The sequence below is a fragment of the Octopus bimaculoides genome, chromosome 6 (genome assembly GCF_046866305.1).
Source record: "Octopus bimaculoides isolate indiv1 chromosome 6, ASM4686630v1, whole genome shotgun sequence".
NCBI classification, from domain to species: Eukaryota; Metazoa; Mollusca; class Cephalopoda; order Octopoda; family Octopodidae; genus Octopus; species Octopus bimaculoides.
In genome coordinates this window covers 106,518,212-106,545,298 of record NC_142933.1, presented here as the reverse complement: position 1 = coordinate 106,545,298, position 27,087 = coordinate 106,518,212, and the positions used below count along the sequence as shown (strand labels likewise).

Below are 27,087 nucleotides of genomic sequence, written 5' to 3'. Positions count from 1 at the left end.
GTATGTATTACATACTGCTTAATTCACACCTATTTTCACCATCGTCCGTCCCTATGCGACTCAATTACTTTAGTGCTGTCATAGCGATAACTGTTCCAGTTTTGTTCATATGTAGCTTTAGAATTTTCTTTTATCTATGAAGGAAACTACTTAAAAGATTGCCATGAAAATGCTACCAACTGGTTTTTGACGAATCTTTATCGACGGACATACCAGGGACGAACTTTGGAATTCATTGGTTTCTCTCCCAGTTAATTTTTATTATTATTATTACCAAATTGCTCTATCGAACACGGTAGTTGTATTCTTTTCAAATCTGCTACGACGTCCCCTATTATGATTGATCAATTCCAACTTTGTCTACCATCTAATAATGCATTATAAGTTTCGCTGCTGCTTTGTACAATCTTCGTATCACCCTTCAAATTATTTATAATGGTGAATGGCGTTTTGGTACAGAATGGATTCTACCTAATATAATGTATGTATACATTAATTCTCTTTACCTTTTACACTTGGAATTTCTTCATCTTGATATTCGTCTCTTTTTAGAAATCGAAAGTTCAATTATTGGAATTCAAGACAATAACTCTTATGACTGTTTAACCCTAGGTTCGCCTTGATGAAGATAATCTGTGATCAAAATCTTCACAGCTATGTCCACTCTGTCTTTTGTTGAAACTTGGGGTTATCTAAGAATACCTACCGTGTATAATTTTCCAGAATGGTCATTCGAATGTTTTAAGGTATTACTGTGTATGATTTGATGAAGGTTTGGTTGCTATATCTAGCAGTTTCAAGCGACCACGAAGGGCCCCTACTCGTTTCTCTGCACCAGGTCAACCCTGATTAAGCAAAACAAAGCCAAAGGCGCTCTGTTTTGACTATTATTTTATCTGACTCGTCATTACTCTCTTTATTTTTGATACATATATATTTTAAAACAGCAGGATGTGTTAAGAGAGCTGTTATTCTATCAGTTTGAACGACTACATAGAGGTTCCTTCGCTGGCTAAAAACCAATAATAAATATAACCACACGCTTAACATTTAAAATGGAATATCGTATTACATTTGACATGCTTACAGATTATTTAAATAAACAGCTCGTGTTTTGATTTATTTCTTCTTTGCTTTCTTTTCTCAAAACAAACTTTAATGAATCAAAAATTACAGGTGTAAGTGTGTATTAGGGTATAAGATCTAGTTTTTTAAGTCGATGTCAGCATTTTCCATAGAGGGATGTGTTTATAGACGATTTATATATAAACAGTAAAATAAAAATTAAAATCTGATTGTGATTAGGTTCACATTTGTTCATGTGTATGCACGGACGCATACACAGAGTATATATATATATATATATATATATATATATATATATATATATATATTTATTTAGCACGCCGGGCGAAATGCTTAGCGGTATTTCGTCTGTCTTTATGTTTCTGAGTTCAAATTCCGCCGAGGTCGACTTTGCCTTTCATCCTTTCGGGGTCAATAAATTAAGTACCAGTTGCGCACTGTGATCGATCTAATCGACTGGCCCCCCTCCCCACAAATTTCGGGCCTTGTGTCTAGAGTACAAAAAAATGTGCGAGTTTGCTAGCGTGTGCACAGGGCCTGTGAGAGGGGTTTTAGCCTGTACATCAGACTGTTGCCAGTATATCTAATGAGGGGATTGGAGATCTAAGAAATTGGGGGCATGAATTTCTAACGAGCGAGATAGGAAGCAGAGGTCTCCACCCTCCCTAGGTGGGGGTCCCGAAAGCAACCACGTCTCGCCTTGCGATGCTTCTCTTGGAGGGCCTCAGTGTATGTGTGTGTATATATATATATATTCGTATGTATGTATGTATGTATGTATCTAGGAGAGAGTTTCATTTAAATGATTGCGTAGACGTGTCTGTGCTTGTAATATATATTAGAGTATGTGCCGCTCGAGGCAACCTGTGAGTTCATCGCTCCGCCGTCTCCGCCTGGGCGCCCGAACCTATACAGGTATATATATATGTATAGCGCACGTATGTGTGTGCATGTATGTATATACATATATATAATGTGTGTGTGATTCTGTGAATCCACGAGTGTACGCAAGTGTTACGTATATATATATATATATATATATATATATATATATATATACACGTATGTACGGGAATGGTTTCGTACGTGTGTGTGTGTGTGTGTGTGTGTGTATACACATGTAGGCAAGTATATATCTGTACGTATGCGTGTGGTTACTAATAGCGTATTGTAGGGAGCATTAAAAAGCTAACCAGATATTATTATACAGCGTGGAAAAGAATATCAATCAATAAGCAATATTAATTATATTGATTCAACTCACGAGATACTTGCGTGAGTGTATGTGTGTGTGTGTGGTCTTTAAGGTACTTAAGCAGATCAGGAAGTAACAAGTTTAAACACCCTCAGCATTAACTATGCACTCCACAGGTTCAAGCTAAACTTAATTTGGACTCTATCGAACTTAGTTCAATTGGTGTGATGAAAAGGAGATTCGATTTTCTATTTCACGTAAGTGCTTTGTCGTTTTAAGGTAGGTTCGCAGGTCATTTGTCCGGTGTTCCCACGGATGTAGTGAGCCCAAACTAATCTACGTATACTCTGATTTGCTGTCAATGTATGATTTAGTTCGGGCTGGTGTCCCTTCGTTTTATGAACCGAAAACGAAAGTGAGAATATCAATAGACTTTGGCACTGCCCAGATGGACGCATCAAATAGACAGACACTTATTTTTTCTTTTAAAAATGTTTTTTTCCCCCCTGAATTCTTACGTTTATAATGAAAGATATTTACAGATTTACTAATAAAACTGTTTTTTAAATTTTTAATTCTCTTCCCACCCCTATTTTTTAATACCAATTACGATAATTTTCCATTTTCATTTTGTGGTATGACTGATAAAAAAAAAAAAAAAAGAAAACAACCGCTCCCAACCTTCGGGCCAATATTAATCTTAAGATGGCCTACAACGATGTAGAAGGGCCTTTCTCTCTGGTTGATATTTGTACTGAAATTAATACTCTTTTATTTGTTTCAGTTATTTGACTGTGGCCATGCTGGAGCACTGCCTTTAGTCGAGCAAATCGACCCCTGGACTTATTCTTTGTAAGCCTAGTACTTATTCTCTCGGTCTCTTTTGCCGAACTGCTAAGTTACGGGGTATGTAAGCTCACCACCATCAGTTGTCAAGCGATGCTGGGGTACAAACATAGACACACAAACACATACACACATATATATATATATATAAAAGCAAACTTCGTTTGTTTGTTTACGTTTGTCGTAATTTGAATTTATATATATATATAAAAAAACAATTTGAAAATCCTACACGACTAAGTGAAAAGCGCTTTATTTAATATGTAACATTAATAAAAATCTGTAAATGTACAAACATCCAGATTTCTGAGTACCTTAATTTTTTTCTATATAATTTCTGTACACCACCTCCAAACCTTCAAATATATATATATATATATATATATATATATATATATATAAAGAATAAAAAGTTTTGAATGGTACGACAATGCATTATAATACAAAAAATGGACTATATACCTGTTGTAATTTAGTTATCCATAGTCCGATGATATTTCGGAATACAATTTCTTCTTCAGATATTCTTAGATGGAGTCGCTGCTATTATCTGTTTTCCAATGGCTTTTCTTTTTTCAGAAGCTTCCAAAATATCATCGGACAATAGATAGCTAAATTACAACAGGTATATGGTCCATTTTTTGTATAATGGTGCATTGTTGTACCATTCAAAACTTTTTATTCTTTACAAACGATACACAATGCTTCAAGCGAACTACAATACTCTCATATATATATACACACACACATAGGTACTGTAAGTTTTAGAGGTAATACAACGGGCTTCTTTCAGTTTCCGTCTACCAAATCCACTCACAAGGCTTTGGTTGGCCCGAGGCTATAGTAAAAGACACTTGCCCAAGGTGCCATGCAGTGGGACTGAACCCGGAACCATGTGGTTGGTAAGCAAGCTATATATATATATATGTATGTTTTTGTGTATGTCCCCTACCATTGCTAAATTACCAGTACTAGTGTGTTTATGTCCCTTGCAACTTAGCGGTTTGGTAAAAGAGATCAATAGAATAAGTTACCAACCAAATTTAAAAAAAAAACACAGAAGTACTGATGTAGATTTGTCCAACTAGATTCCTTTGTAGGTGGTGCCCCAGCATGGGCACAATCCAGTGATTGAAACAAAAGATGAATGATAGCAAGCAATTGAAGTTAAGTTATGGGAAAGAACTTAGAAATGGTTTAATGAGATTTTCATAATTGTATAGTGGAAGGTAGAAATCTAATATTTAGTTACAACTTTGATAATTGTGGATTTAATTAGCCCATTAAATGAATATAAAAATACAACATTTGCTTGCCACACATGGTGTATTGATTTTGGTTTTCTTAGCCAGTGATCAATTTCTGAGAGTGCATTCAGACAGGTCAATAAGTATTGGGTGACCAGTCAAGATGTTGGAAGGTCATCATCATCATCATCATCATCATCATCATTGCTTAATGTCTGTTGTCCATACAGGCATGGGTTGGATGGTTTGACCAGGGCTGGTAAGCTGGAAGGCTGCACCAGACTCCAGTCTGATTTGGCATGGTTTTCTACGGCTGGATGTCCTTCCTAACACCAACCACTCTGAAAGTGTAATGGGTGCTTCTACGTACCACTGGCACAAGTGCCATTTGCGTGACACCAGTATCTGCCATCACTGTGATTTTGCTTGGCTTGATGGGTCTTCTTCTCAAGCATGACATAATACCAAAGGTCTTGGTTATTGCCTGCGTCAGGCCCAACATTCGAAATGAACTCAGTCACTTTGCCTCCGTGAAGCCCAACTTTCAAATTGTTTCACTTATAGAGTTGTGGTCATGATGGGGCACTTCTTTGAAGTACTTATTTTTTAAAGCCTGGTGCTTTTTCTGTTAGTTTATTTGGCTGAACTGCTATGTTACAGGGGACATAAACAGACCTAAGCCACTTGTCAAACAGTGGCAGAAAACAAACACACACACACATGTATATATCATCATCATCATCATCACCATCATCATCATCGTTTTACTTCTGTTTTCCATGCTGGCATGGGTTGGATGGCTTGACTTGTGTCCGGGAAGCCATGAGACTGCACCAGGCTCCAATCTGATCTGGCAGTATTTCTACAGCTGGATGCCCTTCCTAACACCAACCACTCCGAGAGTGTAGTGGGTGCTTTTTACGTGCCACTGGCACAGGGGCCAGAGGAGCTGCCATCGATTATGATTGGATGGTGCTTTTTATGTGCCACCAGCACGGAAGCCAGTCAAAGCAGCACTGGCATCGGCCACGTTCAGATGGTGCTTTTTACGTGCCACCGGCACGGGGGTCAGAACTACAATTTCCATTTGATTTGATTTTGATATGGCTGTTGATATTGATGTACTTGACTTAATAGGTCTCCTCAAGCATGGCATGTCTCCCTACGATCCAAGGTACTTTTGAGTGGACTGGCTATGCGACACTGGTGTAGGTTACAGCTGTGAACTCACTTTATTTGCCCGGTCTTTTCACTCACAGCATATCTCCAGAGGTTTCGGTCTTTTGTCATTGCCTCTGTGAGGCTCAATGTTTGAAGATCATGCTTTACCACCTCATCCCATGTTTTCCTGGGTCTCCCTCTACCCCGGATTCCTTCAACTGTTTGGGAGTGGCACTTCTTCACACAACTCTCCTCATCCGTCCGCAGTACATGACCATACCAATGCAAACGTTTCTCTTGCACACCACATTCGATGCTTCTTATATCTAACATTTCTCTCAGGGTGCTTTCACTCCGTAGTGTATGCACCCTGACATTACACATCCAGTAGTTCATGCTAGCTTCATTTCTATCGAGCCTACGCATGTCTTCAGCAGTCACCGAAAAAGCCACCTAAAATGCACCGGTGCTGGTGCCACATAAAAAGCATTGGTGCTGGTGCCACATAAATGGCACTGATGCTGGTGCCATGTAAAAAGCACTGGTGCAGGTGCCACATAAAAAGCACCCAGTTCACTCTGTTAAAGAGGTTGGCATTATGAAGGGCATCCAGCTGTAGAAACTATGCAAAAGCACAATGGAACCTGGGGTGGCTCCTAGCCTTGCCAGCACCTGTCAAACCGTCCAACCCATGCCAGCATGGAAAACAGCCGTTTTTGATGATGATAATATGCATCCAGCTACACACACCAACACAGATATACATATTTACAAACACTCAATGATATACACACACACACACACACACTGAGATATAACATACAAATATATATATATATACACACACACATACATGCACAAACTACATCAAGCACATACCAGGCTGGCCATTGTAAATGTATCAATAATGATTGCATGAATGAAATTCTCATTGAAGATTAAGTTTTTGTTGGTTGGGGGAAGAGGAAGGAAGATTGCTAAATGATGGTAGGGGGAGTGTGTGTATATACATATGTATGTGTAGGTAGTATTTGTGTGTGTGTGTGTGTGTGTGTGTGTGTGTGTGTTGAATGTTTGAGAAAGTGTATATGTGCAATGTGTATGTGTGTGTGTGTATATATATGTAAATGTTTATGCGGCTATGTGAATATAAGAATGTATGGCATGTTTGCATTTGTGTGAGTGTGTGTGCTTGCTTGGGTATGTGCGTGTGTATGTGTGCGTGTGTATGTGTGTGTATGTGTTTGCATATTTTTGTTTGTATGTTTGCATGTGTGTGTGTGTGTGTGTGTGTGTGTTTGCATGTGTTTTTATGTGTATGTTTGTATGTGTGTATTTATGTTTGTATGTGTGTGTGTGTGTTTGCATGTGTGTTTGTGTGTGTGTGTGTTTGCATGTGTGTCTGTTTTTATGTGTGTGTTTGTGTGTGTGTGTGTGTGTGTGTCTGCATGTGTTATGTGTATATGTTTCTGTGTACGTGTGTGTGTGTGTATGTATAGAAATTGGAGGAAAATGATTTATTCTTTGTATTTGGTGAGGAAGTGCCATGGGGTTTGGACTGGGATGGAGAAAGTTCTGGTATTTTCCATGTGTTCCGGTATTTTCCATATCACTCCCTCGCCTTCCCCTACTTTTCCTGCTGCACCCTGCCTTTACATTTCAACATTACACTGGGATCTCTTCCATCTATCACACACACACACGTATGCATATATATATATATATATATATATATATATATATATATATATATAGTTTTTGGATTTGGTTATATATCTATATATATGCACAGACATGCGTGCACACACACATATATACATACACATGCACACACACACATACACACATACACATGCACAGACACACACATACACACACACACACATATATATACATGCACATGTAGACACACACATACACATATATATATATACACATACACATATATATACAAGGCGGCGAGCTGGCAGAAACGTTAGCACGCCGGGCGAAATGCTTAGCGGTATTTCGTCTGCCGCTACGTTCTGAGTTCAAATTCTGCCGAGGTCGACTTTGCCTTTCATCCTTTCGGGGTCGATAAAATAAGTACCAGTTACGCACTGGGGTCGATATAATCGACTTAATCCATTTGTCTGTCTTTGTTTGTCCCCTCTGTGTGTAGCCCCTTGTGGTAGTAAAGAAATAACACATATATATACATACACATACATAGACACACACACACACACACACATATATTTGCATACACATGCACAGACGCACATGCACACACAGATATAAGGATATGCACACATGCAAATATGCCAGTGCAACCAACCAATGAACCAACAGACTATTGACCATTACTGCTACGACGACGACGATGATGACCATCACTGCCAACACTACTACCATTACCACCACCACCACCACCACCACCATTACCACCAATCACCACCACTGTCCTCCCACTACCACATCAGCAATAACAGCAATTATCACCAACCACAAACAACCACCACCTTTACCCTCACCACCAACACTGCTGCTGCTGCCACCACCACCGCTACCTCTGCTACACCACTACAATACCACCACCACCACAACCACCAACAATAAACAGCAGCCACCTCCCTCAGAAATCTAGGCACAGCACTTCCCTACTCTCGTCGAATCAACACCACCAGTCACTAACTCAATAACCAACCGTCTAACTGGCCTACAAGACACCGTCCCTCGTGTTTTCTGTTTGTTTTATGCGTAAACAATAAGCGTCCAGTTGGATGTGAAACATTTTGGACAAACATCTTTCCCTTAGCAACTGGGACCCACATCACTTCACCCAAATGCACACTCAGGCATGCGGCAGCTGGCCTTCACTCTGTTTGTTTAAGCAGTGTGTGTGTATATGTGTGTGTATCCTTGTTTATGTATGTAGCTATGTAGGTATGTATATGAATGAGTATGCTTCTATATTCATACACATACATGTGTGTGAGTATACAGTATAATCATGTATGTGTATGTATTGTATACTCTGACATATATACATGTATGTGTATATGCATGTATGTTTGTATTTATGTATGTATGCATGTATGTATGTGTGCATATATGTGTATGTATATATGTATATATATGTCTGTATGTATGTATATGTGCATGTATGTATGTGTGCGTATATGAATATGTATGCATGTATGTATATATATTTGTATGTATGTATGTGTGCATGTATGTATATACTAGCTGACGTACCTGGTAATTGCTGGGAAAGTGGGGCTTATCCTTTAGTTCTGTTCTCATAATTGTTTCGTTAATCCAATAACAACAATACAAAGTATGTAGTTCTTCAAATAGTTTTTGTGCATTTACAGAGAATACCTAAATATTTTACACAGGATCTTGTTTTTAGGAATTCCCAATAAGTTGCAAATACCCAAATTGGGAAGTCAGTAATAACATGAAATTAGTTACCCGATAGTAAGAATTCAAATAAAGTACCCCCGAAAAGGGCGTTAATGCATTCCCAGTGTATATAGAACATAGTAGGAAATATTAATAAGGTATGTATATTAAAATCTTGAAGCATGTTACGTAATAAGAGGCTAATCAGATATGAGATAATAACAATTCAAAGTAAATAACTGAAAAGGGCTTTTGTGTGTTCCCAGAGAATATTACCTTCAGGGGCACTAGCGTTGGTATATTTGTGAATAAGTCACTAACCGAAATAAGTGGATCCACTTGTTTAAGGGTTGTACTGGATAAATTGCGAAAATAACTCTAACAGTTCCAATACTAAGAAATAAGCATACTCAATTTGATTTATACCAAATAATTTAGGAAAATGAATGGGTTATTTCCCTTGGTTATATATAAGGATCCTTTCTAGGGACCTTGTTATTGAGTTTTTCAACAATCTGAGTATGCCATGAGGTTTCCAGACATGAGCTCTACTCACATGTCAAGTTTCATCAAAATCAATAAAATGATGTAGGAGAAGTTAGCTAACAACTCCACAAACACACTCACAGACAGAATTTCCCACATATGTAGTAGATATGTATTCATGAATGTATATATATGTATGTATATATGCATGTATGTGTGTATATGTATGTATGTATGTATGTGTGTATGTATGTATATGTATGCGTGTATGTATATGTATGTATGTATATATGTTTATGTGTATGTGTGTGTATGTATGTATGTATATATAGGATAGCTGCGTGAAAAAGTGCCACACCCTAACAGTTGAGGGAACCCGTGGAAGAGGTAGGCCCAGGAAGACCTGGGCTGAGGTGGTGAGGCAAGACCTTCGTATATTGGGCCTCACCGAGGCGATGACTACTGACCGAGACCTTTGGAAATGTGCTGTGCGTGAGAAGACCCGGCAAGCCAAGTAAGATCGTTGCCAGTGCCCCTGGACTGGTTCTTGTGCGGGTGGCACATTTTGAGATGCACCATTTTGAGCGTGGCCGTTGCCAGTACCGCCTGACTGGCTCCTGTAGGATTTTCGAGCGAGATCGTTGCCAGTGCCCCTGGACTGGCTTGTGCGGGTGGCACATAAAAGACACCATTTCGAGTGTGGCCGTTTTCGTGCGGGTGACACGTAAAAGCACCCACTACACTCTCTGAGTGGTTGGCGTTAGGAAGGGCATCCAGCTGTAGAAACTCTGCCAAATCAGACTGGAGCCTGGTGTTGCCATCCGGTTTCACCAGTCCTCAGTCAAATCGTCCAACCCATGCTAGCATGGAAAGCGGACGTTAAACGATGATGATGATGTATGTATGTATGAGTGTATGTATGTGCATGTGCTTATATGTATATACGTATGTTTTTGGCTATTATGCTACGTGTATGTGTATGTATTTTGTATGTCTCTATGTATGTAATATATGTATGCTTGTCTGCTTCTATGCTGTGTGTGTATGCACATGTATATCTCTGTATGCTTTTGTGTATCTGTATATATATGTGTGTGTGTGTGTGTATGTATGTATATGTGCATATCTATGTGTTGATGTATGTTTGTGTGTATGCATTTTTATATATATATATTTATGTTTGTATGTGTGAGTTTGGAGGTGGGTATACATTTGCGTGCGCGTGCGTGTGCATGTGTGTGTGTGTGGTGGAGTAGAGAGTGTTTGTCTTGGTAGTACCTGCTCGAGCATGTCCGAATGTTTGTCCTGGATCTGAAACTTTGGGACAGAGACAGTTGATGTTGCTCCCTGTATCACTACCCCCCACTAATCATTACCGCCGCTGCTGCCACCACCACCACCACCACTGCCGATGTCACCATTACCACTACCATTACCATCTCTTTCACCATCACCACTGCTGCCACCATCACCACTGCCACTACCATCACTGCCAATCACCACCACCATCACAGCCACCACCACCACCACCACCACCACCACCACCACCACCACCAATCACTACTGCTACCATCACTACCACCACCACCCCTTCCACCCCCCAAATTATATAAAATACCAATCATATATATTGTTTTCACTGGCATTTTATTATATTGGCCCTGAAGCATTGAAAATCAAAGTTGACTTTGATTGGATTTGAACTCAGAATATAAAGAGTTGGAACAGATACTCCATTGCAGATGCGTGGAATATTCTCTCTCACTCTTGTCAGATCATTTTGTGACGAGGATGGTGGAGGAGATTATTCCTTGCAGTAAAGTATTTAAATCTCCTTCATCAAACTATCTCGACATGTGAGACACAGCAGCTAAAGCTCACTCAAATCATACCCTTAACATGTTAAGTTAAAAGGATACTTCATCATCTTTTAATCTCTGCTTTTAATCTTTTAATCTCTATGTTGACATGCCTTGGACAGTTTGACAGGATCTGGTGAACCTCATGTCTGTGTTGAGCTCTAATGTCAGCTTTGGTCAGTTTCTATGGCTGGATGCCCTTCCTGAAGCCAATCGCTTTACAAACAATACTGGATGCTTTTTATGAAGCACCAGCACTAGTGAGGTTGCCAAGTAATTTGCAAGATATAACTGTTTGATTAAAGGATCAGGGGTGCCCCCATCCCTGCTTAAGAAAATAGTGCGCCCTTCTAAATAATGTTATTATGACCTTTTCCTCAGGAATTGTATTTCCTTTAGGCCGTGTGTTCTCCCTTTGAAAAATTCCTGGGGCTGTCTGAAGATGGTGGTCACATGTCTTGAAGCTTGTTTATTCCTGGGTCTGCTCATTTAGGTACAACCTAGGGTTAAATGACAATTTGGTGTCTTTTAAAATGGAAACTGCAGGATTTAAGTCCTACATGCCATCCTCCTCCCCATTCTGCATCACCACCGCCATCACCATCATCATGTTGTTTCAGCCACCATTGCCTTAGAACCATGACCACTACTAATGCCATTGCTACTGGGTGGCACAAAAGGTCATGAAGGGGTCTGAAATTTTTTTCCTTCACTTTCCATAGCCATTGGACTGTGGTCATGCTGGGGCACCACCTAGAATGGTTTAGTTGAACAAATCAACTCTAATGCTTATATTTTAAAGTCTGGCGCTAGTTCTATTGTCAATCTCTTTTGGTGAATCCCTAAGTTATAGGAGCATAAACAAACCCACACCAGATGACATGCACGAACACACACACACCCACACACACACACAGCAGGCTTCCACATAGATTCTATCTACAAAATTCACTCCCAAGGCATTGATCAGTCTGGAGTTATAATAAAAGACACTTTCCCAAGGTGCCATGAAGTGGGAGTTGCAAAGTGAGCTATTTAATCACATGCTTCTGCCTGCTTTTGTATTTTTGTGGCTGTGTGGTAAGAAGTTTGCTTCCAAACCACATGGTTATAGGTTCAGTTTCATGGTGCTTATTATGTGCCACCAGCATGGGTACCATATATATATATATATATATATATATATATATATATATATATATATATATATATATATATATATATATATATATATTTATATATATATATATATATATATATGGCTGTGTGACATAAAGCTTGCTTCCCAATCACATGGTTCTGGGTTCAGTCCCACTGTGTGGTCCCTTGTGAGTGGATTTGGTAGTTGGGGAGTGCAAGTCCATTGTGTGTATGTGTTTTTATGTTTGTTTCCACCACTGCTTAACAACTGGTGTTGGTGTGTTTATGTCCACTGACAAAATAACCACTGACACTACATCATCAGCACCACCACCCACCACCATAGTCACCATGACAACGATGACGATCACTGCCACCACCACTACCACCACCACCATCAGTATCATCTCCATAAACACACCACCCCCACCCCAACCACCACTAACATCTCCACCACCACAACCACCACCACCACCACCACCACCATCATCACCACCACTACCACCATAACAACCAGCATGACCGTCATCTCCACCTCCACCACCCATGACAACCCCCCCCCCCCGCCCGCACACTAATGAAAATATAAATCAGAATGGTTTCAACCTTGCTGTGAAATCTTAAGTTTGTTAATTAAGTCGTCATTATTTAATAATCTAAAGCAGGTGTTAAGTGATTTTAATTATAGAATCTATTACACTGCCTCAATGGCTCTTCTAATTAAATGCTTTCTTTCTCTTCTCCTTCTCTCTCTTCTTTCCCTGCCACTTTTAGTCCTCTCCCTCCTCTTTTTCTTTCTTCTCCTCCCCCTCTTCTTCCCCTCCTCTCTTTCCTTCTCCTCCCTTCCTTTCCCTTCTCTCCCTTTCCTCCCTTCTCTCCTCTCCTCCCTTCTCTCCTCTCCTCCCTTCTCTCCCTCTCCTCCTTCCCTCTTTTCTTTTCCTCTCTTTTCATCTCCTCCCCACTTCTCTCCCTCTCCTCTTTCTTCTCCCCATCTTCTCTCTTTTGTTCTCCTCCCCTCTTCTCTTCCTTTCTCCTTTTTCCTCCCCTTTTCCCTTCCCCTTCCCTTCTTCTCTCCCTCTCTTCTCTTTTCTTCTCATGTTGCCTCCTCCTCCTCCCTATCTTTTTCCACTCTTCTCATCCTCTCTTCTTTACTCTTTCCCTCCCCTCCAGCAACTCCTGCTTATCTTTTTCTCTCTCCATACTCCTTCTCTTTTCTTCTCTCCCACTTTTTCTCATCCCCTCTTCTCCCCTTCGTCTCCCTCTTCTCCCCTTCATCTCCCTCTTCTAAACACTACTCACTAACAGTTATTTGCTTTTATAAAAAACATAATAAAAAATCAAACAAAGAAAAATGCAAAAACCAGAGTCCAAGACAAGGATCATTAATGGCCTTATCTTGTTAGCAATATTTCTCAATGAGGTACAATGGTGAGACAGCAGAACCGTTAGCACACCAGGCGAAATGCTTTGGCATTTTGTCTACCTTTACTTTCTGAGTTCAAATTCCACCAAGGCCATCTTTGCCTTTCATCCCAATCAGGGTCAATAAAGCAGATATGAAGCTACCAGTTGCACACTGGGCGGTGCAGGGCGGGATTTGATGTAATCAATTTACCCCCTTCCACCGAAATTGCTGGCCTTGTGCCAACATTTGAAACCATTATTATACAGACACCTCGGCTGGAGATTATTATTATTATTATTATTATTATTATTATTATTATTATTCAGTGAGTAAATTGCAGACGATATTGCATCAACAGGAACACCAAGTGCAGTGGAATCGGTGCAGTTATTGATTTCTCTTGATTTACAAGAACAAATTATGTGACACAATACACCAAGGAGTCATCTAAGAATTAAATCGACTGTATCCAAGATTATTGGTTGACTAAGTCAGTCGACACCTCTTCTGCAATTTTCTTTGTTATGGCATTGAAGGAAATCAATAGGTAGAGATGTTATAGCATTGGACTACAAGAAACACTTTGTGACATTTTTGTCGGTTGTTTGTGTTTCTGAGTTCAAATCCAGTCAAGGTCACCTTTACATTTCATGCTTCATATGTTTTTGCATCTGTTTTGTTCATGCTTTGTATGGGTTTGATGAGTATAATCCTCCTCATCGTCATTATTGTTTAATGTCTGTTTTCCATGTTGGCATGGGTTGGACAGTTTGACTGAAGGCTGGCAAGCCAGGAGGGTGCGACAGGCTCCAATCTGATCGGGCAAAGTTTCTATACTTGGATGCCCTTCCTAATACCAACCACTCCGAGAATGTAGTGGGTGCTTTTTATGTGCCACTGGCACGGGGGCCAGTCATGTGGCACTGGCATCGACCACACTCAAATAGTGCTTTTTACGTGTCACTGGTACAAGACCAGTTAGGGGGCACTGGCAGCAACTAAGCTTGCATGGTGCCTTTTACGTGCCACTGGCACGGGAGTCAGTCGGGCAGCACTGGCATCTACTACGCTTAAATGGAGCTTTTTACGTGCCAGTTAGGTGACACTGACATCAACCATGACTACAATTTCACTTGACTCAGCAAGTCTTCTCAAGCACAGCATATTGCCTGACGATTGAAGGGTGCTTTTAAATGGGCCGGTTATACGATACTGGCATTGGCCACATCTACAACCTCGCTTGACTTGCCAGGTCTTCTCAATCGCAGCATATCTCCAAAGGTCTTGGTCACTTGTCATTGCTTCTGTAAAGCCCAACATTCGAAGGTCGTGCTTCACCACCTCATCCCATGTCTTCCTGTGTTTACGTCTTCCATAGGTTCTGGTTTCGAATTTTAGCACAAGACCAGCAATTTCAGAGAGGGGGATAAGTTGATTACATCAACTCCAGTGCACAACTGGTACTTATTTTATTGACCCCAAAAGGATGACAAGTAATGTTGACCTCAGAGGAATTTTGTCTTAGAATGTATAAACAGATGAAAGACTGTTAAGCATTTTGTCTGATTTAGCCAGCTTGCCGTCATATGTTTTAAGTATGTATTTCTTTATTGCCCACTGGGGGCTAAACATAGAGGGGACAGAAAAGGACAGACAAAGGGATTAAGTCGATTGCATTGACCTCAGTATGCAACTGGTACTTAATTTATCAGCCCCAAAAGGATGAAAAGCAAAGTTGACCTTGGTGGAATTTGAACTCAGAACGTAACAGCAGATGAAATACTACTAAGCAATTTGCCCGACGTGCTAACGATTCTGCCAGCTCACTGCCCCTCATATGTCTTAAATATTGCTTGCTTTCATGTTTTGGCAGAAGGCCAGTAATTGGATGGTGGGGGTGGAGGTGTAAGTCAATTCCATTGATCCCAATCCTTGGACGGTATTTTTTTTATTGACCCTTTTGGAGTGGTTGGCATTAAGAAGGGGCATCCAGCAGTAGAAAATAATCCAAAATCAAACTGGAGCCTGATATAACTTTGCAGCTTACCAGTTCCAGTCAAACTGTTTACTCCATGCCAGAATGGAAAATGGATGCTAAATGAGGACGATATGTGTGTGTGTATGTGTGTGTGTATGTGTGTGTGTGCGCATCTGTATTTGTTCCTCCTGTCTGTTAACAATTGACGTTGTTTTGTTTATGTCCCCACAACATAGTAGTTTGGCAAAGAGAACAAACAGAATGAGCACCAGACTTTAAAATAAGTATTTTGATCGATTTGTTTGACTCAGCCTTTCAAGGGGGTAGGAATGGATGCGGCAGCAACAAGGCTGCAATCCAATAACCGAAGCGAGTAAAAGATCAATGGTAATTCTTCTGCTTAATTGCTTCGTAAGCTCTGATGAAATCCAGCATCTCATCTACGTTACTGTAAAAAAACGAAGGCAAAGCAAAACAAACTAGAAAAGCAACAGAGAGCATAGTAAACAACAACAACAACATAATAAATAAATAAAGAAGTAAAAAAAAAAACTAGGTCATGTGACCTAGCTAGATATGGTTTAATTTCGGTTAAGTAATGTCTTGGCAATATCGCAGAAATATTAGGAGCTGTTTTACCAAAGAATGTCTGCCAATGAAACTCTCTTCTTCTCAGTATGACTGAGAAGACATTATTGATCTTCCATCTTAAATTTTTGGTGTTATTTGATGTCAAGGAACCATATCGAGAAAAATTTGGTTGCCATACATTGGTGTTTTTTGTTCCTTTTTTGTGTTTTTTTTCTTTGCCCTTTCTAAAATAGATTGAACTAGTATTTTGTAAGTGCTAAGAATTAAAATTCCTATCCATTAGTTGTCTAGACTCTATTATTATTATTATTATTATTATTATTATTATTATTATTATTATTATTATTATTGTTATTATTATTGTTGTTATTATTAAGCAGTGAGCTGGCAGAATTGATAGCATGTCAAATAAAATGCTTAGCAGTATTTTGCCTGTCTTCACATTCTGGGTTCAAATTGCATCAAAGTTGACTTTGCCTTTCATCCTTTCGGGGTCGATAAATTAAGTACCAGTGAAACACTGGGATTGATTTAATTGAATTGTCCTCTCCCCACAAATTTTAGGAAAGTCCACCATCATCAATTCATCATTTTTTCCAATAAAATAGTTTTTAGCTATTAATGGTGCGATACTATATATATATATTCTCTTTTTCTCTTTTACTTGTTTCAGTCATTTGACGGCGGCCATGCTGGAGCACCGCCTTTAGTCGAGCTAGTCGACCCCGGGACTTATTCTTTGTAAGCCTAGTACTTATTCTATCGGTCTCTTTTGCCGAACCGCTAAGTGACAGGGACATAAACACACCAGCATCGGTTGTCAAGCAATGCTAGGGGGACAAACACAAACACACACACACATATATATACATATATACGACGGGCTTCTTTCAGTTTCCGTCTACCAAATCCACTCACAAGGCTTTGGTCGGCCCGAGGCTATAGCAGAAGACACTTGCCCAAGGTGCCACGCAGTGGGACTGAACCCGGAACCATGTGGTTGGTAAGCAAGCTACTTACCACACAGCCACTCCTGCACCTATAGCCACTCATATATATATATATATATATATATATATATATATATATATATATATATATATATATATATATATATATATATATATACCCTTCTCTCTCTCTGGGAGAGGCACAAGCACATACACAGACATATATACACATGGTAGTAACTTCCGCCTACCAAATTCAATCACAAAGCTTCGGTCGGCCCGGGGCTATAGCAGAAGACACTTGCCCAAGGTGCCACGCGGTGGGACTGAACCTGAAACCATGTAGCTGGGAAGCAAGCTTCCTAACCACACATCCATGCCCGCGCCTACACACACACACGCACACACATATATATATATGTGTGTGTGTGTGTACATATGTATATTTTCTAGGTGAACTTTCCTCATGGTGAATTAATGGTGGTGAACTTGTAATCGATAAGAAAAGGGTTAAAGCTGTTGATACCAACCCACCAGAGACTGCCCTAGTTCTAGGACAGAAACTTGTTCTCTTAAAGTGATCCAAATCAAAACTTTGCACCAAAATTCCATGCTGTGTTCCAAACATCAGCTTAATACCGACTAAGTCATCATCATCATCATCATCATCATTATTTAGTGTCCGTTGTTCATGCTGGCATGGGTTGGACAGTTTGATTGGTCTGGCACACTCGAAGGCTGCACAAACACACACAAACATACACAAACACGCACACACACACACAAGCACACATACACAAGTGCACACACACAAGCACAGATTTATATATATGATGGGCTTCTTTCAGTTTCCATCCCCTAACTCCACTCACAAGGTTTTTGTGGTTAGGAAGCAAGCTTCTTACCAAAAAGTCAACTGAAACAGACGCAGTACATTTAAACAAAAATACAAAAGAAAGGGTTAATATTCCTTGAAAACATCCTAGTCATGAATGAAATTATAAATAAAAGAATGCTTCTCTCCCTGAAATCACTGACCTTGCCCTCGTAAATCCTCCTAATTATGCATTTGTCTTCCTTCGTTTCTCTCAGCAGACTGTTCATGCATGGAAACCTGATAGAATGTAATTAACGTGTAACTACCACAAAGTCTGTTTTGGTTTATAATTTCGCTGGTGGTAAGTGATGTGTGTGGTGGAAGTGGCAATGGGGCCTTTAGTGTTTTGATGGTGTTGTTATTGGTGTTGGTGGCGATGGTGGGCATTTTGTGTTTTGTGGTGCATTTCTTGTGTTCTTTTTTCATCCTTCCATTTTTGGTTGTCTTCCTGTCAATTCCACACCGTCCCCACCGCTTCAGCCATGATCCAATCGCTTCACCAAATCTGCTGGATAACCTAAAACATCTTGTAAGGCCTCAGGTTGTTGCTGTTATTGTTGTTGTTGTTGTTGCTGCTTAACCTAAGTCACTCCTCATTCAGCAGATCCTGTGTTCAAAAATATTCCAACCATGACCATCCTGTAATTATTTTACTTCAGATGTAGTTTAACTGGACTATATATATATATATATATATATATATATATCTGTTACTTTTGAGCAAAATGGGTCTTGAGGAAGATTTGGCTATTGTTTCTCGTAGTTCAGGCGACCACTTATGAGGCACTGTCTTACTGGCTTGTGGTGGTAGTGGTAGAGATTAGGTAAATGTGCTTCCAAACGCCCCTACCTCTCCGCTGGTCCCCCCACACCAATACATGGTCGGATGGGTAGATGGGTGCTGTAAGGAAGCTTTGATTAAAATATTAGGGGTGTCCTCAGGAAGATAAGACTATACAAGGCATCTGACTCATGGATTCCTTCCTGAGGTATTTTTGGTGGTTGAGTGGGGGTGGACAGTGGACAAGGGGGGGGGTCGAGTGGATGTTGTCGTTGAGAGTGGTCAGTAGTGTTGTTTTGTTTGGATATTCTCCATATTTCTTATATTTCGTTTGGATATATCCGTTATAAAGTATTGTGGAAGAGTGAAATACAAAAAAAAAAAAGAAAAAAAAATAGGTAATGCTAACCTAAATTAAATACACTGAAGGATCTGGAGTTCAAGAACTGCTGAAGCCAAGTCTGTGATTGTTTTTTCTGTTTCCTTTTTATATATTTTTACTGTTTGTTTTTGGTCATTTTTGTTCATCATATTACTTTGGACAGGATTTGTAAAGTATATGTGGTAGTGTGTGTGTGTGTGTGTGTGTGTGTGTATGTATGTCATTGTTCAGCTTTATTTCAAGATTTCTTGCCAATACAGAAAGAGCTGGTTTCTAACCTAGATCCAAGGATCCAGCATTGGAATTTCAACATCAACAGAGTATGTATGCTTGTATGTGTGTGCGTGTATGTATGTGTTTGTATGTGTGTATGTATGTATGTATATGTATGCATGTATGTATGTATGTATGTATGTATGTATGTGTGTATGTATTTATGTATGTATGTATGAAATGTCATTGTTCAGTTTTATTTCAAAATTTCTTGCCAATAGAGAAAGAACCGGTTTCTAACCTAGATCCAAGGTTCTTTCACTGGAATTTAAACATCAACAACAGGGTATTTTTGTTTGTGTGTATGTATGTATGTATGTATGTATGCATGTATGCATGTATGTATGCATGTATGTATGTATGCATGTATGTATGTATGCATGTATGTATGCATGTATGTATGCATGTATGTATGCATGTATGTATGTATGTATGCATGTATGTATGTATGCATGTATGTATGTATGCATGTATGCATGTATGTATGCATGTATGTATGCATGTATACTCATGCATATAGTTGCATACGTAGGCATGTTTATATATACTTAAATCATAAACTTCTGGTTTTACAGAAGTTTTACAGATTTTTACAGTTCCAGTGATGTGTGTATGTGTGTGTATGTATGTGTGTGTGTGTGTGTGTGTCTGTGTATCTAAATGTATGTATATGTATGTAGGTGCAAGCATGGGTGTGTTGTAAGTAACTTGCTTATCAACCACATGGTTCTGGGTTCAGTCCCACTGCATGACACTTTGGGCAAGTGTCTACTACTATAGCCTTGGGCCAACCAAAGCCTTGTGAGTGTATTTGGTAGACGGAAACTGAAAGAAGCCCGTTGTATATATATACATGTGCATGTGTGTTTGTGCATCTGTGTTTGTCCACCCCCCCCACTATTGCTTGACAGCTGATGCTGGTGTGTTTACCTCCCCGTAACTTAGCAGTTTGGCAAAAGAGACCAAAGAGGATAAGTACTAGGCTTACAAAGAATAAGTGCTGGGGGTGATTTGTTCGACTAAAAGGCGGTGCTCCAGCATGGCCGCAGTCAAATGACTGAAACAAGTAAAAGAAGAAAAGAATATGTCCAACCAATGCCAGCATAGGCAGAGGACATTCAATGAGATATGACAAGGAAAGAGAAGAAGGTAAGAGAGAAAGATGATCTAAAAAAAAATGTGACTGGAGGCTTTGCTGCTCTGGGCCACAAGTTTGGTGTCAATGAATCTACCATTTATTTGATTTATAAAGATGATCCATTTATCCTTGTGTTTCTTTGGAACCAAAACTCCCATAATAAACAAGGACATATGTGTGATTAAATACACTAATGTTCTTTCACCTGATTTTCCTATATTGAAGTGAGACTCTAACAATGTGACTTTCCAACCAGCCCCAAGCTAACCTCTGATGAATACCACAAAGATAAGAGAGCAATTACTTTTTATTAAAGTTTAAATCAAATAATAAACCTTTGTGATTATCCATTAAGTAAGCTTTGTCGAAAGACAAAATGAGTTAAGTTTTATTGCCCAAAGCAACGAACTACAAAAGACTGAAATAAACTCAGTTTTTATCATGTAATAATAATAATAATAGTAGTAGTAGTAGTAGTAGTAGTAGTAGTAGCCTTCAATCCAATGACTTCATCAATTATGCTGAGATTATCATTTGTACAGTCTTGTCTTAAGCTCACTTTTAAACAATACAGCAAACACACTTTCCTGCAGAACTGCTGTCTTGTTTTGTTACTGTAGAATGGTTGGCTTCACTTAAGCAACCCATCTGTTGTCCAGCGTAACACTTTGCTGACACACATACACACATGCAAACACACACACACACACACACACACACACACACATATATATGTATATGTAAAAAAAAATATTCAATGCAAAATTTATTGGGGTGAAAGTTCCCTGCTAGATTGTTAAGCGTCTTCGTTGTGAAACTGAGAATCTGATGGGGTTTCTTCCATAGTCTCACATAACCGGTAAGCAAAACATTTTATGTGTGGTGTGTGTGTGTGTGTGTGTGTGTGTGTGTGTGTGCTTATGTATTTAATTATAATCATCATCACTATCATCATCATCACCACCATCAACATTATCACTACCACCATCATCATCACCATCACATTACCACTATCATCACCATCATTATCATCATCATCATCATCATCATTATCATCATCATCATCACCATCATTATCACCATCATCATCATCATCACCATCATTATCACCATCATCATCATCATCCTCATCATCATCATCACCATCCTCCTCCTCCTCCTCCTCCTCCTCCTCCTCCTCCTCTTCCTCCTCCTCCTCCTCCTCCTCCTCCTCCTAACCATCACCACCACCATCATCACCATCACATTACCACTATCATCACCATCATCACATCACCATCATCACCACCACCATCATCACCATCACCATCACCATCATCACAATCATCATCAACATCATCACCACCATCATCATCACCATCATCATTATCAACATCACCACCATCATCACCATCATCATCATCATCATCATCACCATCGTCATCATCATCAACATCATCACCACCATCATCATCACCATCATCATTATCAACATCACCACCATCATCACCATCATCATCATCATCATCACCATCACATCACCACCATCATCATCAGCACCACCATTACATCACCATCATCATCATCACCATCCCCACCATCACCATCACCATCATCATCACCACCACCATCATCACCTCCACCATCATCACCACCACCACCACCACCACCACCACCATCATTATCATCACCATCATCACCACCATCATTTAATGTCCATTTTCCATGCCACCATGGGTTTTGTGGTTTGACTGGAAATGGTAAGCCAGAGAGCTGCAACCATGCTCCAGTCTGATTTGGTTTTGGTTTCTACAGCTGGATGCCCTTCCTAACACCAACCACTCCAAAAAATGTAGTGGGTGCCTTTTACGTGTTACTGGCACAGGTGCCTTTTCTGTGCCACCGGTACAAGTCTGAAATTTAGACACAAGGCCAGCAGTTTTGGAGAAGGGCCCAAGTTGGCTACAGCAACCCCAGTACGCAACTGGTACTTATTTTATTGACCCTGCAAGGACAAAAGGCAAAACCGACCCGACAGCATTTGAACTCAAAATGTACAGACAGATGAAATACCACTAAGCATTTTGTCTGGTGTGTTAAACACTCTGCTAGCTCACTCCCTTCAATATTAATTCTTCTATAACAGTGGTTCCCAAAGTGGGTGGTATTACCCCCCCCCCCCCCCCCCCGGCAGGGGTGGAAAGTTCCAAGGGGGGGGGGGGCGGGGCGTTGAAGAAAAGTGGGGTGATAATGGGGGGTGGCGATTCATGTAAAGACAACAAAATAATGGGTTTCTTTAGATTAAGCTTTATTTGCAAAATACAGTCGCTTTGAATTTGCTTCAGAAAGAGGTCTGTGTTTGTGATGGTTAGTTGGGTTGGGGGTGGGCGCTAGGAATGTGACCTGGGTGTCAAGGGCGGGGGTAGCCCAAAAATGTTTGGGAACTACTGTTCTATAGGCATGTCTTGTTGAAAGGGTCATGTTGATTACATTGACACCAATGCTCAACTGATGCTTGTTTTATCAACACTGAAAGGGAAGAAAGGCGAAGCCAACCTTGCTGGGATTTGAACTCAGAACATAAAGCTAGAAAACATGCTGTTAAGCATTTTGGTTTTGCATGCTAATGTTTCTGCCTAAATAATAGTAATAATAATAATAATAATAATAATAATAATCCTTTCTACTATAGGTACAAGGCCTGAAGTATTTCAAAGGGTCAGCCTTGTCACATTTTGCATCGCGCTGGATTTCCCACAGAACTACATTAAGGGCCTGCATGTCTGTCGAGTGCTCAGCCACTTTCCCATTGATTTCCTGAGAAGGCTGTTCCATTGTTTGTATTAACTAGAACACTCGTCATCGTAACCAATGGAGAACCAGGAATTCAAGTACCTTAATTGGTACCTATTTGATTCCTAGTAGCAGACAGATTTCATTCTTTGTCCACTAACCCCCCCCCCCAACCTCCCCCCACCTCCAAAATTATCTCGTAGCGCAGCTTAGTACACCAACCAAACATACAGGTATTGTAAAGATAAGGATTATATCGGCTGTGTTGTTGTTGTATTAGTGGAGTACTTATTAAAACTGTTGGCTGACTGACGACTGATGACTGACTTGTCTGGTCTAGGCATATGAGAAGCCTGTCTACTCTGTCTCTCCTCTCTGCCCATACTTCTGACATCATGTTTTGTGTAAGCCAGCGAGGGAAGGAGAACCTCTATGCGATCACTCAGTCCGCTAGAAATAACAACCTAACCTTTCTTAAACCATGCGCTACTGTCTTAAAAGAAAGGGAACATGTTGGGTAGTGTAAACCTAGGTTCATTGCATAGAGGTTAAAGATGGGATAGGATGCGATGGTCATGGCTGAAATACCTTTGGTCAATGGTCTGCTCTATTAGGGCTCAACAATAAGGACCACAACAATGATTATAGCAACTACTTCATGCTGTGATGTAATGCACTCTATATGTGTATTTTACAAGGCAGTGAGCTGGCAGAATCTTTAGCACGCCGGGCGAAATGTTTAGCGTATTTCGTCTGTCTTTACGTTCTGAGTTCAAATTCCGCTGAGGTCGATTTCGCCTTTCATCCTTTCGGGGTCGATAAATTAAGTACCAGTTGCGTATTGGGGTCGATCTAATCGACTGGCTCCTTCCCCCAAAATTTTGGGCCTTGTGCCTAGAGTAGAAAAGACTATGTGTATGTTGTTGAGAATCCAAGAGTATAAACATGAATATAAATATATGCATGTTAATGTGTTTGCATAAATCAATATATGTGTGTGTGTGAGTGTGCGTATGTGTGTGTGTGTGTTTATATTTTGTTGGCTGCATATGTGCATAAAACTGTGTGTATATATATATATATATATATATATATATATAAAATATATAGTTTTCGGGAAAATAACCAAGTTTCAAGAACTTATCGATGAAAATCTATTATCACATATAGAAAAATTAACAATTAAAAGCACAATAAATGAGTATAATATAAAGCAAAGTAAATATCATAAGATAAATATAATATATGATATATTATATTTATCTTATGATATTTACTTTGCTTTATATTATACTCATTTATTGTGCTTTTAATTGTTAATTTTTCTATATGTGATAATGGATTTTCATCGATGAGTTCTTGAAACTTGGTTATTTTCCCTAAAACTATATATTTTATATAAATTTTATCTATAAAGCTCAATTTAATTTTAATTTTTTATAAATTGATTTAATTGAGTTTTTACCTGTAATTTTGGATTTTGTCCCTAATATTATTATTATATATATATATATATATATATATATATATATATGTATGTATGTATGCATGTGTTATGTGCAAGTGGCACAAGGGGTGAGGTATAAATGCTGGATTGTGTTTTGATTGCAAATATTACAAGTTTTATATGAATGTGTACTCATATACACACACACATTTGTTCATGTTTGTATGTGTGCACGTGTATCTATCTATCTATCTATCTATCTATCTATCTATCTATCTATCTATCTATCTATCTCTATATGTCTATCTGTCTGTCTGTCTGTCTGTCTATCCATCCATCCATCTATGTCTATCTATCTATCTGTCTATCTATGTATCTATGTCTATCTGTCTATGTTTGTCTGTCTGCACACACTCATGCACACACATATATAAATGTGTGTGTGTGTTGTATATATATGAATATTCATGACCATGTATGTTGGTGTGTGTGTGTGTGTGTGTATCTCTGTCTGTCTGTCTATATATATATATATATATATATATATATATATATATATATATATATATATATATATATATTTATATATGAAGAGGAGGGGGAGTAGCAGGAAGAAAGAAAGAAAACGAGGTAATATCTAAAGAGGTGGGTGGGGGATAGAGAGTAGAAGGTAGAGACACCTACATTTATTTATTTTTCTGTTAAGATGTGGCTTATGAAATCTGATTTATAGGTGGTGGTGGTGGTGGAGTGAGGGGAGTAACATAGACGGGTGAGGAGAAGTGGGTAGGACTGGGGAAAGTTAGAGCAACAGGATTATGTCAGGTCAAAGGTGCGAAAGGCAGAAAGTAGTAAATAAAGAAAGAGGGGTAGTGAGAGGAGTAGCTGGGGAGAGAGAGAGAGAGAGAGAGAGAGAGAGAGAGAGTAAAGTGAGAGGGAGTGGGAAGTTATTATAGAGAGAAAGATGGAGATAGAGAGAGGGGTGGAGAGTGGGGAAGAAAGACAAAGAAAGGAAAAGGATTGAAGATGAGAGATGATAAAGACTAAGTGAATAGAGACAGCGAGGAAAAGGGAGAGGTGTGATGGCTTATGTTTAGGGAGTGAGGAGAGGGAGAGGAGATATTATAGAAAGAGTGAAGAGTAAAGGCGTTGGGGAAGAGAAAGAGAAGAAGAGCAAGAAGGAATGAAGGAGAATGGAATATTGTGGATTAGAGAGATGAGATAATGAGAAAGAAGAGAAAAAATATCCATGCTTTGCTTCCTCTCTCTACTTCTCTGTGTTCCTGGATTGGCTCTTTTATTCAAGGGTCTGACCTCACCACACACTGTACCATCCCTATTTCAGCAGAGAATTGTATTAAGGGTACATGTATCAGTAAAATATTAGAGTACTCGGGTACTTAAATATTAATTCCATGATTAGGAATTCACTTAGTCGTATAACTGGAAGTTTGTGGTCAAAACCAACAGAGTATCTACCATGTATATATATATATATATATATATATATATATAAATACCGGCCATGATGAAATACCACTAGGTATAGAAAATACGTATTCGCCTTTATATATTTAATCCTTTATATTGAACACTCAATATTTCATCTATTCAATAAGACATATTCCATATATTCAATAAGACATTCAATACTTTATTTCATTGTACCATCCATTTTTATTTTATATTATATATTGTATATTATATTATATATTGTATATTCCATATTCTATATCCCACATTAGTTTTGCAGGAATATAAATAAAACATAAAAAACAGACAGTGTTGGAACTCTTTTAAACAAAATAATATATAGATATATATATATATGTATATATATATATATCTATATATATATATATATAAATTCATCTTCATTTAACGTCTGTTGTCCATGCTGGCATGGGTTGGACAGTTTGACTAGGTTGGCACGCTGGGAGGCTGCACCAGACTCCTGTCTGACTTGGCATGATTTTCTACGGCTGGATGCCCTTCATAATGCCAACCATTCTGAGAGTGTAATGGATGCTTTTATGTACCACTGGCACAGGTGTCAATTTGCCTGGTATCAGTATCTGCCACAATT

At 39.2% G+C, this 27,087-nt stretch overlaps 1 protein-coding gene across 2 annotated transcripts in view; it reads left to right on the top strand.

Annotated features, from left to right (window-relative positions):
• Positions 1-27,087, top strand: part of LOC106873093 (uncharacterized) — a 170,831-nt gene that overhangs the window by 76,579 nt on the left and 67,165 nt on the right. The gene's annotated exons all lie outside the window — the stretch shown is intronic.